At 32.8% G+C, this 19,412-nt stretch overlaps 2 protein-coding genes and 1 long non-coding RNA gene across 12 annotated transcripts in view; 2 read left to right on the top strand and 1 right to left on the bottom strand.

The window, feature by feature from the left end:
- The window catches only part of LOC139974640 (uncharacterized), a 199,104-nt gene that overhangs the window by 133,817 nt on the left and 45,875 nt on the right, over nucleotides 1-19,412 (top strand). The gene's annotated exons all lie outside the window — the stretch shown is intronic.
- The window catches only part of LOC139974996 (uncharacterized), a 35,544-nt gene that overhangs the window by 5,756 nt on the left and 10,376 nt on the right, over nucleotides 1-19,412 (top strand). For 5 of the 9 annotated variants that reach the window (XR_011795617.1, XR_011795618.1, XR_011795615.1 and 2 more), the window contains one exon: nucleotides 2,777-2,806. The gene's annotated coding sequence lies outside the window, so the exon portion shown is untranslated. Of the gene's footprint in view, nucleotides 1-2,776; nucleotides 2,807-9,878; nucleotides 10,178-12,604; nucleotides 16,381-19,412 lie in introns of those variants that run through there. The other 4 variants (XR_011795611.1, XR_011795612.1, XR_011795614.1 and 1 more) reach the window with 2 other exon arrangements.
- LOC139974997 (uncharacterized) overlaps nucleotides 1-19,412 on the bottom strand; it is a 42,249-nt gene that overhangs the window by 14,221 nt on the left and 8,616 nt on the right. Inside the window, exons 1-2 of one of the 2 annotated variants that reach the window (XR_011795620.1) lie at nucleotides 18,271-19,410; nucleotides 13,697-14,252 (exon numbers count right to left, since the gene is read on the bottom strand). This is a non-coding gene — a long non-coding RNA (uncharacterized lncRNA). Of the gene's footprint in view, nucleotides 1-13,696; nucleotides 14,253-18,270; nucleotides 19,411-19,412 lie in introns of those variants that run through there. The other variant, XR_011795621.1, reaches the window with a different exon arrangement.

The raw sequence follows: 19,412 nt of genomic DNA, 5'->3' as shown, positions 1-19,412 counted from the left end.
TCTTCTACGTTAAATATGCTATAGTTCTCCAATGCTATCGCAGTTATTTTTAAACTATTTTTTTCGTACATTCTTTTCCCTCCATTCAGCAAAAAAAAAAGAATCAATAATACTATGGCAACTATTATCCATCAAATTCGATACCTCAAATTTTGAGGTAAGAAATCAACCTATTCCAACAGGAAAAAAAAACTATCGATAAAATGCCAACCTTTGAATATTCAATCTTAAAAAAAAGAAACTTAAAATCAAAGATAGCACATACAAAATGGTAAAATACCGTGGAATCAAAGTACAAACTTACCAAATTAATAAAATTAACAGTTTCGAAAACTTCTCCTCCCCCCCCCCCCCTCCTCCTGCACAAAAAACGAAATACGTTAGTCTTTTATATCTATACAAACTTAATTAAGTAGGGGACTGGAATTTTGTTGGGGATGTTTTGAGTTTTAACTCGTTAATTACCCGTTCGTTCATTTTATACAACAATATTTACATATCTCTTACTGTGACATAACAACCACAATTTTTTTTCTGTCAATGTCACATAATAATACAAACATATGTGACAAACAAAGTAGTCTCTTTTTTTTCTTACTTCAGCACAATACATATATTCTGTATCTTAATGTAATTAACATAATTGAATGGCATAGGAAGAGCAAATTTATGAAAACAGAAAGGGACTGTTCTTAAAAGCTATCTCATAGTCATTGAAAGAAAAATGTTTTAGTGCTACCACCGCTAGCGATATTCTTTTCGCCTTGCAAGAGGAACATAAACTTGTACAGAAACTCATGTAAACAAGGAGGCTCAGAGGTCAACTTTTACTAAAATATATAATATTTCAGATGCAAAATTAAGAAATAATATGGGAGAAGTTGAATTGATTTCTAACCATGAAAGTGATCCTGCTTTGAAAAACTATGATATCACTTACATATTGAACCAATTTTATCAACACCTTTATATACTACCTCAATTTAACAACACTTTAGCCTGTGCCCTTTCATACAAATAAGCTACGTACGTCACATGGTAGTGACAAGGCACAATTTTTCTATTGGTTTATACATTAAACGTTTGAGATGCTCTCTATATATATAAAAAAAACTTGTTAATGTGTACACTATTGCATGTCATACCTGCATTTGTAGTAACGTCGGTATATACTTCGAGGGGAAAAGGGGTCTGTGCTTGCTCATAGATTGATTAAGGTTTTCATGACTGATTCTTAAATTTAGGGATAATTTTCACTCTTTGAAACGATTAAAATGAATTCGAATAACGCTAATTCTCGCAAGAAGAAAGGAGGCCAGAACATAGGTCCGCAAGGTTCTTACAACGAACCAGAAAAACGAAAAAGAAAATTTAAATGTGATTATTGTCACTCACGTGTGTATGGAACTTTGGATCGTGAGGATGATTATTATTATTACTACGTTTTCATCTGTGAAAACCCTTTATGTAAACCGTTTAAGAGAATACCAAAATACCGGGACTAACCTTGGAAAAAAGTGAGTCGAAGAACTATTTATATGCTACATTAACAAAATCAATCGTTAAGTCTCGTCTTGCATGAGATATGTCTTTTTATAAAAAAAATTAAATATCAATTTATTAGGTGAGTAATAAGCATATCCACCAAATGAAAACGCAGTTTACATTTAAATCACTGATTTAAAGTTTGTACTTGTTCCATTATAATTAGTGTTTCTTTTACCGATTTTCGTTTTATTGAATAGTTCTCTTCGTTGTTTTTTGTGTTTGATTTCGAGTCGGAATAGTTTCATTTGTGAATATTTTTAATTTTTGAATATTTATTTATTATGTTATTAAGCATATGTATGTTATTTCGTTAATTTCTATTTCATTTAACAATTCTATTCAAAATATCTCTTTCGAGATCCGTAAGTAGGATTCACAAATTATTTGTGACTTGATCTGTAGAGTAAGTCAAAACAGTTCCCTAAAACAAGACCAGCATTGTTCGATACAGGTAGCAAAAGGGATACAGGTGACAAACCTTAATATTTCCATGTTTTTTTACGGAAAAGTTTAGTTTTGTACATGATAAGGTAAGTTATATATTCATATCGACAATGTTAAGTTCAAAAAATGATGTAATACAACAAGACTTATATGTTTGTATGAATCAAGATACATTATCCTGACAGACAATTCAATTCAGTTATGTATCTATTGTCGATGCAAACTGGTCTTCATTTATTTCAGTCAGTTTTTCTGATACCAAACTCGACCATTTAAAGAACAAAAATTGGCAATCTAGAAACATCAAAATGTGTTGCGAGTTCATCAAAATATTGACACACGGATGATGAATTTAGACGAGAAAAAAATGTGTGTCTTTCTGTGTGGATTATAAAAGAGACTCGAACCATGTGCAATTGTTACAATGAAATATCTGATTAAATTTATCAGTTTATTGGGAGGTAAAGATGTCTGCCTGAGACCAAATTATATAACAACCACAAGAATCGTTAATTCTCCTCCAAACGGTTACATATTATGTAATACATTATGTAAATAAAGTATTACAGATAAAGTATTGTTGAGGAATTTCCTGTTACGTGCCAATGATACATAGCTGGAAGAGAATGGAACAACAAAAATCAACAACAACAAAGAAACAAAAGCAGATTACAGGTTTATTACTTTAAGAAAAAATATTTTCTTCTATGTGTCTGTTTATATCTCCAACTAATAAAAACAGTTTTGCTATATATGACTGTTTCTTTTTATTATACCTTTACAGGTGACCAGTGGGCGCTAAACCTGGGTATATGTAAGTTTACTATTTTCACTTTTGCTGGGGTTCAATGTATCTGAAACATATTACATGAAAAAGGGGGGGGGGGAAATATATATATATATATAAATATATATATATATAGATATATATATATATATAAATATATAAATATATATGTATATATATACATATTTTATATATATTTATGTATATATATTTATATATATGTATATATGTATGTATATATATATATATATATATGTTTATATAAGTTTATCTTCTCAATTTATACATATATATATATATATATATATACATACATATATATCTGTATATATATATATACATATATATATATATATATATATATATATATATATATATATATATATATATATATGTATGTATAAATTGAGAAGATAAACTTGTCATGGTTTCATTTACCTTGTACAAAGATTTTTATATCAGAATAAAATGATGGCATGAACAAAGCTCTTAAAATAAAATAATATTAGCAAACTTAATGTTGTTTGAAACTAAATCATAATAATATTTACATTATTTACATACATAATAAGTTGTAACATTTGAAGATTATTGCTAAAATTGTTAAAAATTCGTTAACTTTTGGATGAAGTTATATGTAATATCGTTTTTGTCTCCAAAAAAAAGGAAACAAAACAGTTTGGTCATTCTGTTGAACTCCCTGTTGTACAATATTGTATGTACAACTTAACTATGCGTATGTGACACATGTATACAATCTATTCTCGCTAACGGTGGAAAATCCCGATCGAGAAATGTCGTTTGATTTAACAAGGACCGTTGTTTGTTTAAGGGAGTGGGTGGTGACTAATGTCGAGTTCAATTGTAAACAGGATGTCACGTGTTCCAGGTAGCTTAAAAAATATATATCTTTTTTTTTTCTTTAACAGTTTTTATTCAACCCTTGATCTCAAATGAAAAGTTAAGTTTGGTTTGCGTCAGCCTATCAGATTATTTAGGTTCATGGACTTTTCGTTCCTCTTTCATATCAAGAATTTTCCCTTTTTTTTTCTTAATATATTAAGGTTTAAAATGACAGAAAAAAACTTGTCCACAGTTTTATTCCTTGTCATATACTAGTAAAACACGTCACTTTATGACTATGAAGAGCGTAGTCAAGAAGATTTTGAAAAGACTTGATGAAAGATATTTGTGGTATGTGACATCACACAAACTCAATTGCTGTTTCCCTTTATCATTAAAGATATCATATTTTACTACCTCCGCCTCCCATTCCTAAACACCCCACCAGACTCCTTTCCCCGTTTTGGTTGTATAATGTAGACATGTAATGTAGTATCCGTTAGGCATAAACAATTTTCTAACATAAATTATGTCAAAAATCTATAAAAGAAAACAAAAAGAACAAAATTATTTTTGCAAAATAGTTCAATTTGAATTCTTCACAGTGTATGTAAGGCAGTGTACATTGTTAGCTAATATGCCAGTATATGCTTGGAAAATGTAGTTTATGTAAAACTGATGTATTTTCAGTAACAATTTTACTCACTAAGGTAGAAAATTCGTTAAGTTTTATATCCCCTTCCCCGAGAACTAAAAAAAATAGTGTTGGTCTTTCACTTAACCATCATTTGTAAGAGCTCTGTATTCTTAATACAGTTTATGTTACCGCGTACTGTGTTGTTATTTCCAGAACTGGAATTGTCCCTTACTCTGTTTAATGTCTAGGTCAATTTATATTGTAAAACATATTGGGTTTGCTTTCGTTCTTTGTTTTTCATTAAAATGAAAATCTTTAGGCCCCTAGAGTTTATTGCGCAATTGGGAAATTCCTTATGTTGCAATATACTTTGTCACCTCATATTAGTTTCATCATCCCATTGAAAGTTCATGAACTTGTAGATTTAGGCAAGTGGACACAATAGATTAAAAAATAAATTCGTCGAATTCTTTTCCCACACAAAAGAGACGAAAAGCTTTTGTTACTGTGAGACGCATCAAGCACCAACCTTAAATGGCTTTCTACGGATGACGGGTTTTAAGTATGCAAATGACTCTGATGTATTTTAAGTAATAATTTTGGACAATTTGGTAGAAAATTCGTTAAGCTTAATTTCCTCCCTTTCCCCTCTCCGAAAGCTTAACATCACTCGAGACAGCTCTATATTCTTTATACAGTCTATATTACCGTGTACTAACTCGTGTTGTTAATTTACTTATTTACAGAACTGGAATTTTCCCTTACTCTGTTTAATGTCAAAGTTCACTGTATATTGTAAAACATCATGTTCCCCCCCCCCCTTTTTTTGGTCTTGTGAAACAATTCGTTTCGCTCCCAAGGGTTATTGCGAAATTGGGAAATCCCTTATGTTGCAATATACCTGTATCGCTTCATCTTTAGTTTCATCACCCCATTATATGAACTCGTCATGAACTCGAGATGAATTCGTCAAGTTGTTCGCACATATAAGAAGACGAGAGGCTTTTGTTACAGAAACTAGACATAAAACAGCTATCTTAGCCTGTATGGCTTTCTACAGATGACGAGTTTTGAGTATATTAATAACTCTGAATTATTTTAAGTAACAATTTTGCACAGTTTGGTAGTAAATTCGTTAAGTTTCTACCCCCCCCCCCTCTCCCCTAACACCCTAACTTCTCCAAAACTCAAAAAAAATCTTCCAATTAATATTATGCAAGAAACAAGAAGCTTAATAGTGTCAAAACTGACTGTATTAATATGTAAGGTGTTGTTATTTAATGTACGTTTAATGTGTGGTTATTTCCTTCCTTGTTGTATATGTTTCAATATATATTTAAATTATGCTATAACTAACCTTTTAGGTCAATGTATATTGTATATTGTTTTGGTCTTGTATATCAATTTCGTTTCGTGCCCAAGGGGTTATTGCGCAATTGGGAAATCCCTTGTGTTGCAATATACCTGTATCACCTCATCTTTAGTTTCAATACCCCATTTTATTAACTTGTATATTAAAGTTAGTTTCTAAAAATAAATTCGTCAAGTATTTAGCACACATATGAAGACGAGAGGCTTTGTTACAGAAACTAGACATAAAACAGCTATCTTAGCCTGTATGGCTTTCTACTGATGATGAGATTTGAGTATCCAAATAATTCTGAATTATTTTCAGTAACAATTTTCCATAGTTTGGTAGTTAATTCGTTGAGTTTCTACCCCCCCCCCCCCCACCAAAAGCTCTAAAAAAAAAACAATTTTTCTTCTCATTGACATTATTCGAAAAAAGAAGCTTAATAGTGTCAAAACTGTCGGTATTAATATGTACGGTGTTGTTATTTCATGTACGTTTAATGTATGGTTATTTCCTTCTTCTGTTTAATGTCTAGGTCAGTGTATATTGGGGGAAAAAAACATATCTGGGCCCTATTTATTTATTATATTGTTTTACGGGCGGTAAAATTCTCTCACAAGGCGCCAGTGGTTATTGCGCAATTGGGAAAACTCTTGTGTTGAAATATATACCTGTATCACCTCTTCAACGCTCTAAAGATAACGATTTTTGAGTATGAAATCTATAACCTCCTCACCTTTCTACAGATAACGAGGTTTAAATACGAAAAAATTCCCACGACATGAACTTCGCTTTTCCATTTTTTTGTTTTATCTTATTCATATTAAATTTGGACAGCTGTTCAAAATACATTATTTTTTTTCATTTTTTTTTTAGTTTCAATTTGTGTTGGCCACACGCCATATTCATGAATAGAAATAATGGACGTTTTGCATTCATTATCAAATATAGGACCTACCACAACATGATATTTCAATATAGTCTAGACAGTTAGAAATAATTAAAAGGTTTGCCATTTTCCCTCTCTTTTTTTTTTGGGGGGGGGGGGGCTGTATTAAATGCGTTACTCCTGTTGCCCTTTTATGGTTACATGCATGACTGACAAACAGGAAGCCCTCGCATATTTTTCAAAGCAACAGAAAAACAGGCTTCGATTGCATTCCATCGATCTTTGTGATGTGTTTTTCACGAATTGCATTTTTTTTTTGTTTACCGACATTCTTTTCTTTCTGCTTAGCCAGGGCTAGATGATCACGCGCTTCGTTCATGATTTTATTTTTTCCCGAGTCACTATACTGTGTCACAAAAAAACGTTTCAAAACAACAATAGCTACTTCCTCCCCTTGTATATACTATGCAATGTTGCCAAGGCGCCAAAACTAAAACAGCCGTAAATTATAACAGATAAAGGCGCCAAAGTACTCAACGGTTAACCTGGTAACGACCTTTCAGTTTAAGAAGCAAATAAACACATGCTAAAGTTTGAATTCTTTCGTTTACACAATACTGAGATATGTCGGACATAATGATATGGAGTATAGTACAACTCTATATAAACGCCCACGTTCTGATAGCATGATATTGGTATGCACACACATGTATATATTCAAATAGATATTGCTCGCTAAAACGTTACATATGCTGGTGTTTTCATGGATTACCAATTACAGCAGACACTTGTTTTCAGTTATAAAAGTTGTTATTTCATTCGTTATATATCTCAACGAACTGGTTTGTCTTTCGTCAAAATGTTCACACAAAATAAGTCGTTTACCTGACTTGTATGTTATGTATGCCTACTTGTATGTTAACGAATTTCCATTCGTTTCTGTCTTTTGAAACATCTCAATTAACATCTACTGCACCTATGCAGTATAATACAATCCGTGAACTAAATTGTAGAACAATTGTTAAACAGAAACAAATGCAATCGACCGATAAACAACAGCAACAACAGCTGCAAACATCTGATATATTTCAGTCTGTCTAGTGGAGAGTCTATAGTCCTACATAATTATGAACCGTAATAATGTTTACACAAAATGCAGTACAGACTCTGTGCGAAACCTTACATGTATTATAGGCTTATTGTGTTTTGGTGATATGTTGAGGTGATCCCTGAATTCTCTTCGTCTTTCGAAGCGTATCAGGTATGCAACGTTATGTGAATACGGTTTACGTGTGTAACATAAAATCACACTTAAGATTATCTCGATAAACGGAGAAAGGGTCGAGGCCTTTATACAACTGTGGTTTTATGCTTGTAGGAATCCAGAAAAAACTGGAACAACTTAGATTTTTTTTTTGTGATTTCAGTGTGGCATTGTTGTGCTTGAAACTATTCACACGGCAATGGTACAGGGAGTGTACATACACTGATAATGTTACGATTAGGAAGTACATTGCTTGTGTGATTTTGGTTATGAGCTTTAACAAAATAGGGAAGGGGGCACCTTAAAGATTAAAGATGAGTCGAGGGAGGGGAGACGTAGAAATGGAATTTATTTTAGCCTTTTGTGGTTACTTTTCTTTGCAATACAGTGCAATTTATTCGGTGTTCGTTTTCAGAAATCAGGATTTCGTTAATCAGCAATGATGCTTTCCCAGATCCCTCACTCCACACCCTCACCCAATTCTTTTGAAACACGCACAGAGAGACTGCAGAAACACACACATATACACATACCGGCATTCGATGTACCGTGTTTCTTGGTTTTTCTTTCACTTTTGCAAGTAACTATACAAAATGCATCCATTAAAGACTGTATCAAAGTCTGCAAATAATGAAGAGAAAAGTTTGACGAATTTTGTGAATTTAATGAGTAATTTAAGCAAATTGAGGTTGAATTTAAGTAAATCTATGAAGGAAGAAGAATTAATTTTAGAAACAAAGTAACTGGTGAGGAAAATTCGTCTGTGAATCTCAGCGTAAAGTCCTTTCCTTGACAGGTATATGCATAAAAAAGGTCTGTTCATCTTGTGACCTCTTAGCCCTTCATCTGCCTCCTCCCTTCACCCCTAATCTACACCCCGTATTTCCCCGACTTAGATACATATTGTGTGTATGGAGGATAGCCTTGTTTTATGAAATTAATATCCCTATCGACGTTTGGATATGTTAAGAATATAGCAAGTGGATGCTATAGGATTAGCATTGTAAGTTGCTTGTATTGGTTTATTTTAATTTTATTGCAACACATTTTACATTTAATTTAATTAAAACTTTAACATCAAGAAGGATAAAAGATGACTTTGATTAATCATGAACAATTTTTTACCGAATTAACCGTTAAAAGGAGCATATTTCATCGTTGTTTTAGGCTTTGAATATCTCTTGAATGTACGTGTCACGTTGGTTTATAAACTGTTTGCTGTGATTCAAGGTACATATTTTGTATTGAAATATCCCTCACCTATTAGGCATTAAGGTAAGTAAATTGAACTATTTTGACTAACAAATAGTCTCTAAAAGTGGTTTACGTAAAGAAAATAACATAAATTAATTTAAAAAGTAGGATATTCGTTAAAGTTTTAAGGGAAGCTGAAACGAATATCCAGTTTGTTGCGACGTCAAAGTATGTAGCCGATTGACATGAAGTAGCGTTGCGCAAGATGGGGGAATACCGGACTATGACGTCATAAAGTGAATTCTATTTTACACAGGTGACCTTCCCGTTCTGCTTACTTGGGATGAGCAATAAATGAGGTTTAATTGTTTGAATATTAGCAAAATTCGTAGTTTATTGAAAAATACCCTTTTGGTTTATATACATTGTGAAATATTAAATTGTGCAACCTTATAGTTTTTAAGTTTTTATGAGATTATTTGGCAATAAATGATTGTCTCCCCCGACGAGTTAATGCATTCACCTGCTTATGATGAAATGGAACCACCCATCAGTAAGCATATCACGTGATACACGTCCTATTACAATAACTAACATTAAACTGGTTTTGTCTGGACTTCAGTGAAGCAAGGGATATTCAAATTGCAATTTATTACCGTATGTTTTGAGACACGTTGCATTACATCAATTTCTTACAACGTCTCTGAATGGTCAGTTCTCTGCGAGATCATGAGATTTCACAAATTACAGAGGGCTTAAGAGAACTTGTGTCTGATAACGTCATCATTTCATTCCTATTCATGAATCGGTAACATTCAACGGTCTTTTTCATTGGAGATTTTTGAATCTGAATATTTCTCATCCAATGAGAAGAAGGTAAGTAAAATTACATAAATAAAATCCCCTTCGATGAAAATTATTATCAGGGTATGTGCACTGTATCTTATATATATATGAGTAAAATGTTCTTAAACTTTATCAGAAGATATTGAGACGACCAAATTCGAACTCAAAAACTTCAACATAACATAGGAATTGAACTTCAAACATTTCGTTTCAATATTTCAAAAAAATAATTCAAAATGCCTGACTACGACCAAAACGAACCACCTAGTTTCATTAATTATATTACGTGTGGATTGCTCGGTCAAAGTGGAAGCCACAACGAGCCGCAGCCACGAAAGTAGAATACAAAACAACTACCTTTGCTTAAAAATGTAAGTTTATTTTCCTTTTGCAAATTTTTTCGTTATTTGTTATTAATTACGACCTATCGTTGATAAACTTGTTATGAAGCCCTTGCTCTTATCTTCCTTTGTTTACTTTCTTAAATTTGTTTACTTTGTTTACTGTTAACCTTGTGTTTCTTGTTAATAAGTAATACTAATACTACTTATACTAATTCAAGCATTAATTTTTCTTTCCCTCAAAGTCGATGACTCATTGACCTTTTCATTCGTTAATATGCAGGGTATACCTTTCTGTGTATACAACCTGTTTTAACGTAGGCGTATATTAGTTAAGTATAGTTCACTTGATTTGTTTTATGTACCCTTCACTCCTTCAGTTACCTTACTTACTTTCCAATTGATTAGATCCATTCAACAATTCCTCTTTGTTGTTGTTTTTTTTTTCTCCAACCAATTCAACCAATTATAATATAAGAACACCTTTAGCGAAAGCCTGTCCATTTCTAAGAGCACAATTGCATTCTAAAAGAACAATTCTAATCCATATATAGGGCTTTACTGTATGCCTATTCCTGGCATAAGAGCAAACATTTGTATTCTGTGTAATATCTACGTATATGACACACATATTATACGAAGTCTGGATTAAATCTTATGATTCTGTATACGTAAGCTAAAGTCCTGTGTTTGAGTTTAACGAAATGCATTCCTATCTCCACACCTACCTGCCCCCCTCCTACCCCTGTGTCCCCTCCCACCCCTTTATTTCCTTAGTTTACCGTATCTACTGAAATGTTTTTGACTTCACAATTTGTCAAGTACAACTATTTTTAGCATTTGACTTCTCTAAAAAAAAAAATCTTTTTTTAATATTATTGTTTACCTGAATTTTAAATTTTGTAATGAAAACAGGTATAAGGTAAACTTAACGAATATTCACATCAAACTTTATAATCGGTATCGGATATCCGGTTACCCAGTTTCTTATATCAACGGTACATGCGTATCAAAAGTTTACAAATACACCAAGGCTATAAGGGCATGATTTTTATGGGACTTATCTTTATATGGGTAGGAAACTGACAGTGTACTAATGAATATTATAGTGCTTTCAGGACACTGTGTAGCTTTAACCCACTTGGATGCATTACTTGTATTTTAACATCAATAAAGGAAGTGTATTCATATTTTGCTTTGATCCTTTAGTGCTCTGTGGCTTGAGTACACTTTCCTCCACTTGGATCTACTAAGTTACATACATTTTAAGGAAGTCCATTAGTTTCGATTTAGTTATCCATACATCCTTGTCTTTAATATCAATGATCTCCTATAGGATTTAACGAGTTTGAGTTGCTGTGTGTTCAGGAAGTATAGACATCGTACTTAGGTATAACAACACAACTGAACTAATAAGTATGACATGTTAATGAGTTTCCTCTATTTATGTCCTTCTTTGCATAGCTTCTTACAAACCTATATATGTACATATATATATATATATATATAAATATATATATATATATATGTATATATATATATGTATATGTATATATATATGTATATATATATGTATATATATATATATAAATATATATATATATACATACATATATATATTTATATATATATATATATATATTAATATATATATATATATATATATAAATATATATATATATATATATATATATATATATATATATATATATATATATATATATATATATATATATATATATATATATATACTAACCAGTTAAAAGTTTATAGTTTGATCTTGCGGGCATATCTTATCATTTCCACCCATTAAAGACTTTGGAGTACCATCATGCGGAACTTTGCCCTTGAAAACATCTTATCTGTATTATCACTGCATCGCAATGGGAATTTTTTGTTGTGCAAAGAAGTTTCCTCTTTCCTACTGTACATACAAATTACACATAAAAGTCAATGGAAAGAACATTTGTTATTCACACATTACGCAACTATCTTGACTAGCCACTATATTCCCTCCAATCTACTTCACCCCCTCCACCCTCTCCCACCCCACCCCACACCACCCCCACACAGACAGAAATACTGTTTTAAAATATGTGCACAGTCATACAGGCTCGCTCTAAGGTATGAACCTTGATATTGTGCAATACCAGTACACTGTACAGGTTCTTTCGCAATTTTCTCAATATGCCTGTGTAATATAATAGCAATATGTTGTACATAATTCTAAAACCCTCACGTTATGCTGACTATATGGTTACTTGAAAACAGAAAAAAAAAATAAAAGTAAAAAGTGTGGCAATGAATGCTATATCAGGAGGTTAATCGGAATATTTAGTGCAAGTGAATGGTCGGGGCGGGGGGGGGGGAGCGATGTGGGGAGGGATAGTGGGTGTAGGGGATATAGCTACAACCCTGAGGACGTCAAAGTTATTTCTTTTTCATTCTGTTTTATAGTGGGGACTATCTAACACACTTCCACTCTAAGATGGACACCGCTCCAGAAAGACAACATGGTCATTTGCCCATCGTCATCATCCTGTAACCCGAAGAAGAGACACATTTGATCCCGTTCCCGGCGTCATGATCCGAAGCGACAGAAGAGGTTTCAGATGGGAGGGAAGATGAGAGAGGTCGAAGGGGGGGGGGGGCCAAATCGAGGGAAGAGGATCACCACATGTATGTTTCTGTTAATTTAATCTTACTTTGCTGGTTAATCTTCATATAATGTTAATTATTCTTTAGTGGCGGTCTAATGTGTTTGGGTTTCAATTTTCTTTCAAGTGACACTGTGTCTTAGTTTTGTTTCTTCAATCGTTTACCTGTACATAATTACGTCTACGTATACTGTGAGTTATGTATACCATGCGAATTGCCAGTACGTTAGGCATTGCTGCACACACTATATGTGCATATATGCATACAAGGAAGTGAATGAAGCAAATTCGGGCACTTGAAGATATGTCACCAATCAGGCTCTGTCATGTACAAGCAATACATGATGCAAAAAACACCGAAAAAACCCCAAACCCCCCCCCCCCCCCCCTACATGAACAGTTAATAATACCCAAGTTAGATATATAGGGGTAAACTCCTTACGATATATAATAATGTGTTAATTAGTTAGCCCTTGTTTTCCATACTGTATTTCTTTAATCTTTTTTTGTGTGTTTTGTTATGCTGATCCCTTAAAATCGTGAATGTTGTCTCACAATGCTCTTTGACATTGTGTCAGTGATTGCATTGCTCATGCGCAGTACTGATATCGTCAAGAATGTTTTGGTGACGTCATTGACGCCTGTGTTTTATGATATGAGCCATTTATAGTTGTTGAATCAAACTGATTCATAATTGTACTTTCTATTCCTTCCAATCTGTTAAGCTTTAATTGTTCATTAATAATTGTTTTTCATTCTTTAAAGAAAAAAGGGTGTTGTGTTAATTAAGCATAATAAGCATTGGTTGGCAGTAAATTCATGTATGCGCTCAAGGTATGAGCACAATGTTAGACTGAATTAAAAAAAAAAAAAACAACAATAGATTACTCACCGATCGTTTGTTCTCACAAAAATTATAATTCCGACACAACAAATTTCACGATCTTTCTTGTTTTCCTTTCGAATTTCACTGTTGTAAATAACCTCTTATTGTGCTGTTTTTCGGATCACTCTGGCCAGCAATATTCTCGTTGGTGAAACAAGTTATTGCTGTACGTTGTCTATGTTAGCCTTTGTGAACCAACGCCCAATTTCCGTGAGCAAGATGACAAGTTGTCTATATTTTTCTTCTCTTCAAATAACCCTCGTCTCTCCTTGTCTCCTCCACTGAATTTTAAAATAGACTGCAAGATTTGTTGAAAACGGGACACAACCAGCAGAATTTAACCACGTCAATCTTTTCTCGAACTCCCCCAAACGTTAAATACTGTTGACAACAGTGAGCATATAACCCTTCGATTAAACAGAACGGTAATGTGTACTATGCAATGGATAACGTGTGACGACACTATTACAACTGAACGCGCTGTACATCCAAACTTGCTTGAAATCCCGATCGAAGGCCGTCGGAGTCATCAGTGCGCGAACACACAGATCCAGAGGCTTGCCTGTTACAAAATCGAATGAAGCAGATATGCGAGACATTCAAGAGATTATCAACACACGAACACATATGTAGACGAACTGTGTCTGGTTGGTTATTTAGGGAAAGCGGAATCTCAACTACAGTATACCTGTCTGTTGACTATTAATAATTATGTTTTAGGTTCCTAAATGAACAGTACTGTAACCATCTCTGGCGTATGTAAATAAATTAGGCAATGTGTTTCAGATATGGGTTCTTCCCCAGTTTGTAACATGCTGTATTGCAAGTTTTGACTTGTCTGCCTACAGGCAGAACAATAGAAATTCACACTCAGTGTTTTGTATCTGTCTATCTACCTATCTGTATATATATATATATATATATATATATATAGAAAGAAAGAAAGAAAGAAAATTAAAAGTAATAAGAAAATATTCGATATAATGTGTGTATTAGTATGTGGCATTGTTTCATATCTTTAAATCAATCTCAATTGTGAAATTTGAAACGTGCAATCAAATCTGACGTTAAAAACACGTTCCCATTTAGAGCTCCATATCCTTGGCAGGTTTAACTTCGAATAAGCATTAATTTGTAACGCCATGTATACCAGTTTCTATTTGTGAGAAAGTCCTTGAAAATCAACTTCAGTTGGTGTTATGTAATCACCAGTTGTTTTTAGTATCACCATACAGCATTTACATGATAAATACGTTGGACAACCTACTTTTGACCAATTACATAAAACAAACAAAATAATAACACCGAAATGGTAATACTGACTAACATATTAAATTTTCTGGCTCAAAACAAAAATTTATCGCAATAACTAGTATAGGAAGGATGAATAGAAAATCAAAATTGTTTAAACCCATATCTTCTCATAGGTAATTAGTTCTATGACATACACCTCTAACGTATAATGACTTTATGCAACAATGTTAATAACACTACCCTTAGTTTCTAATTGTATTAAGACATCAAATGGACTAAACAATATAATTACATAAGGAGAACTTAAATATGGATATCACCGGGTATATTATTCATCAATGCGTTGCTTTGCGCTGTAGTTAAAACTTATTTGTAACTTCGTTATTGTTCTTTGTCAATATGCTGCTATCGCTTGCACTGTCAAATTTTGATTTACGTGGGGAGGGGGGGGGGGTTGTCAGTGCCGGGGGCGTTTTGGTAAGGGAGTAAAATACCATCTCCAGCCAGAGACGCCGAGACCCAGTTCGGACCCCTGGGAATACATTATCACTCCCCACTTCCACTAAGGACCAAAGGTAACCGGGCTTTTTTCCTTACCTCTCCTGACCTCATCATACTCCCAACCCCCACCCCACCCCTCCTCCCTCGCTTCCTCTCTATCTCAGCAGACCTGACTTCGGTAAGTGAACATACTACTACAATCGTTAAGTTTAAGAAATGAAAATATAAGTGAGGGCGCTATTGCAGATTATTTCAAGTAATATTTGATCTATATTTAAGCTAAAATATGTTAGTAGTTACAGTTGATAATAGTCGATGAATGTCCAGAATAACACGAGAAGTTTTCCAAATGATAGTTTGAAAATGTTATATAAAAATCATGACATATATATATATATATATATATATATATATATATATATATATGTTCTTGACTCCTAAAGTAACAGTACAATAGTTTATATTGAACTTTTTGCCAACAAAATACGCCTGAAAAAAACTCAATATATTGTGACGTGCGTATCCTAAAGGTTAAATAATACAGACGAAGTAGAAAACAACGCCCTAAGAAAAGGGGAGGGTTGGGGGGGTGTATATTCGTCGGTGACACGTCATTGGCTATTAGAAATCGCCTTAGCGAATCAGATCTTGCCTGTAACATTAGATATTCATGAATATTTATTAGAAAGGCAGCCTCGATATGATAAACTAAGACAGAATGTGACTGGATCAAATACAAGCCAGGCTTATGAGTTTATTCCGTGTTAAGCTTGCTTCGAACAAGTATCCTATATAATTCACTGTGAGAGTTTTACCTGGGAGTTTGTTTTTATTCCACCTTTCAAAATGTACCTACACTGCGTTTGTGGTTCTGGAACCATGTTAATTAACGAACACGGACAAGGTGGAGTATTTTCAAGTGAAAATGAACCGAGGCGAGTTTAATTTAAAAAGACATTATCTATTATACCTTATCAGCTATAGTTTCTATAATCTATATTGTTATATCATAATATGTTTGGTTATATAATTATAATTATTTTATATAGATAGTTATTTTTTATATAATTAACTTTTGTTATCGGTAGGCGATGTCCTTCGGCAATGGTAATAAAAATCTAAAAATCTATCTCGCGACAAGTGTCAAATGATAGGCTTAGTTTCCCAGTAATTCATCGGTTAGTTTGAATCGATCAGTTTAAGTTTTCATGAATTCATAATGTCATGATTTCTTTTGTCTTTATTTACGCATGTTCCTCCGCCCCCACCGCTCCCTCTCTTACCCCGTAATATCCATAGCTATCTTCCTCTCGCTTTGACAAAATAACTAATTCTATACTCATTATTGAGTCATCCTAATTAACTTTTTTGTTTACAGTCAACTCAGTCTGATGCATTGTTTTAATTAATTACTTAGTAGATTCTACACCAACACAAGATACATTAGTAATTATTGTTACTATTAACAATTATCAAACTCGAAATAGGTTTCAACTTTGGCCAAAAACACGATTTTTACTATCAATTCGATCTAAGGTCCTACATGTTTTAGGATTTCACTAGTTCTAAGTAACGTTAGCTTAGAAACTGAATATAAACAAACTATCCCGCTAAAAGCGGAACTGAAAATTATCAAATAATTTGAGAAAGTTTCTTTTAGGCCTACTAAATATTTACTCGGAAATTATAGACTAAGTTATTAACAACGAGACAAGAGACATAAACAATATTGTACAAAAACCATTAAATTTTCTAGGCCGTGATACAATACCTTTTGTTCATTGCAAATAACACAAAAGAATATCGAGGAAAAAATTATATGATTGTTATTACTCATTCATCAATAAGAAAATACATATAGGGGCCTAGCCAATCATATCCTATTTAAAAAATGTATTTAATGTCAAAGAGAAAAAAAAAACGTTTGTTTTCCCTGCAACTTTCAATGAGCCCATCTGCATTAATATTAGAGTATCATTGTGTAACTTAAATTTAAAAAGACATCGAACGAAGAATTTTATGTTCACTCAAAATAAAGCATGCCAATGAAATGGCTCGTGTATATGTCACCCTTGCACGGAGATGTTGGCTATATTTTAACAAAATCTATTGAGGAAGTATTTTATCAATTTATCAATTTTATCAGGTATCACTCTTCACGGAGTATACATTTCAATGACAATGCTATTGAACAATATTTGACAGTGGAATCTTATGAAAACATTGACAAAAAACTATCACAAAAACTTCTTTTGGGCTTGGAATCCATGATTTTTTTTTCTTAAAGTTGAGATTTCCCCTTCAGGATAATATTTTGTAGTAAGAGTGACATAATGATGTTAAATGGGAATAGTTGAATATAGATACCTTTTGGTCATGTTAATGTGGTAACAAGTATAATCTTATTTGGTGATCCATAAAATTATCTTAATTATGAATGTTAGGTCCCATGCTTATTTTATTTCTTCTGGAAGGTTCTGACCTATTTATATGGCAAAAATTAAACAACAGAAATCATACATCCATTTTCCTTGTAAAAAAAAAATTTGGGTATCTGTTATAAGTGCATCGACAATAATAATTCTTTGACAAGGGACTTACTTATCTTTGAGAACTTAAAAAAAAAAAAATAATAATTCGAGGTCGAGAAATTAAACAGTGTAAATATGGATGACGTGTTTTCAGTTTAGACAATTAAAATGAACATAACTAAACTAGCCTGTAAATATTAAGAAAATTAACAATTTACTACAATTAATGCCATTGATTTTCTTTCCTTATGCTGAATGCAATGAATTATAACTACGAAAAGAATATTTACTCACCGGTAAATTGGTCCAAACTAATCAAAAACGATATTTGGAAGTGAAATACAGAATATACCCGACGTTACATTAGTCTTTTGCCTTCTTCCTTAAAACATCTAACTTACAATAATTTCTTCTCAGCCTACTGTTAACCCTAAGACGACCCCTCTTGTACTGAATTACAGTATTTGTAAAAGATTTTTTTTTAAACACACATACAACTCTTCCTTGTGAATTTATCGTGCCCCTGGAAAAACAATCCCCATTTCCGTGTACAGGAAGCCAAACTTTCTGCGTCAACATGTTTTCATTTTTGAATTCCAAAATCAGCGAAGTGTTGCACATTGGCGTGGGTTGATGTGAGTTAAAGCCTTTTCTTTTTACATTTTTTTTTAGAAATCTCTCAACTCATTTAATTGGCTCTACTACTCACTTTTCATCGCCAAAAAATGTATAGGAAATGTACAGGAAGTCTTAGGGTTGATCCCTTTAATATTTCCACAGGAATTCGAAAAATAGTTATTATCCCAAACCAGCGTTTAGACTAAAATTAGGCCCTAACATAATGTCTAAATATGTTTAAAAATGCATCATTTTTTCCCCCGGTGGATATAGGTTTACCAAATATAACTTTGCAAAGAACTGCTTTTTTAAAGAATGTAGACAAAATATGGAAGAGACATATAACACCTTGGTTATAACAATGTTTGCATTAACATCCCTGGTAATTCAAAATAAGGTCGCGTTAAATATGTGTTTTTTGGAGAGTCGCCAAATAATTCGGAAACAGAAATTTGCAGGGGAAAAAATGGTAAAAAATCATGAAAATATATTTTTTCCAATAGTTGAAAAATATAACGCTAAGTTGCTTTAATCATATGTACATTTCTCAAAGGTAGAAGGGTTGCCATCTCTCTGTAGACCCCTCCCCTCCCCCTTACCCCAAGGATTGCCAAGATGATGAATATGAAAATTGGGGTCACTAATCAAGACAGTGTTTGTATATAGCAGGGCAGCCTTTCAGTTTTTGTCACACCCCAGTGTTTCTCTTGATAAGATTTAATACCAAAGTAGTATGCTTATGAGTATAGTCTAATAGAATGTTTAATTTTGTGGTAACGAAATAGATTTGTGTCATAAAAATCACATTTCGTTTATCC

This window comes from Apostichopus japonicus, chromosome 10, assembly GCF_037975245.1.
Source record: "Apostichopus japonicus isolate 1M-3 chromosome 10, ASM3797524v1, whole genome shotgun sequence".
In the NCBI taxonomy this organism is placed as follows: Eukaryota; Metazoa; Echinodermata; class Holothuroidea; order Aspidochirotida; family Stichopodidae; genus Apostichopus; species Apostichopus japonicus.
The sequence above is the reverse complement of the archived record's forward strand: the minus strand, read 5'-3'. Positions and strand labels throughout refer to the sequence as shown.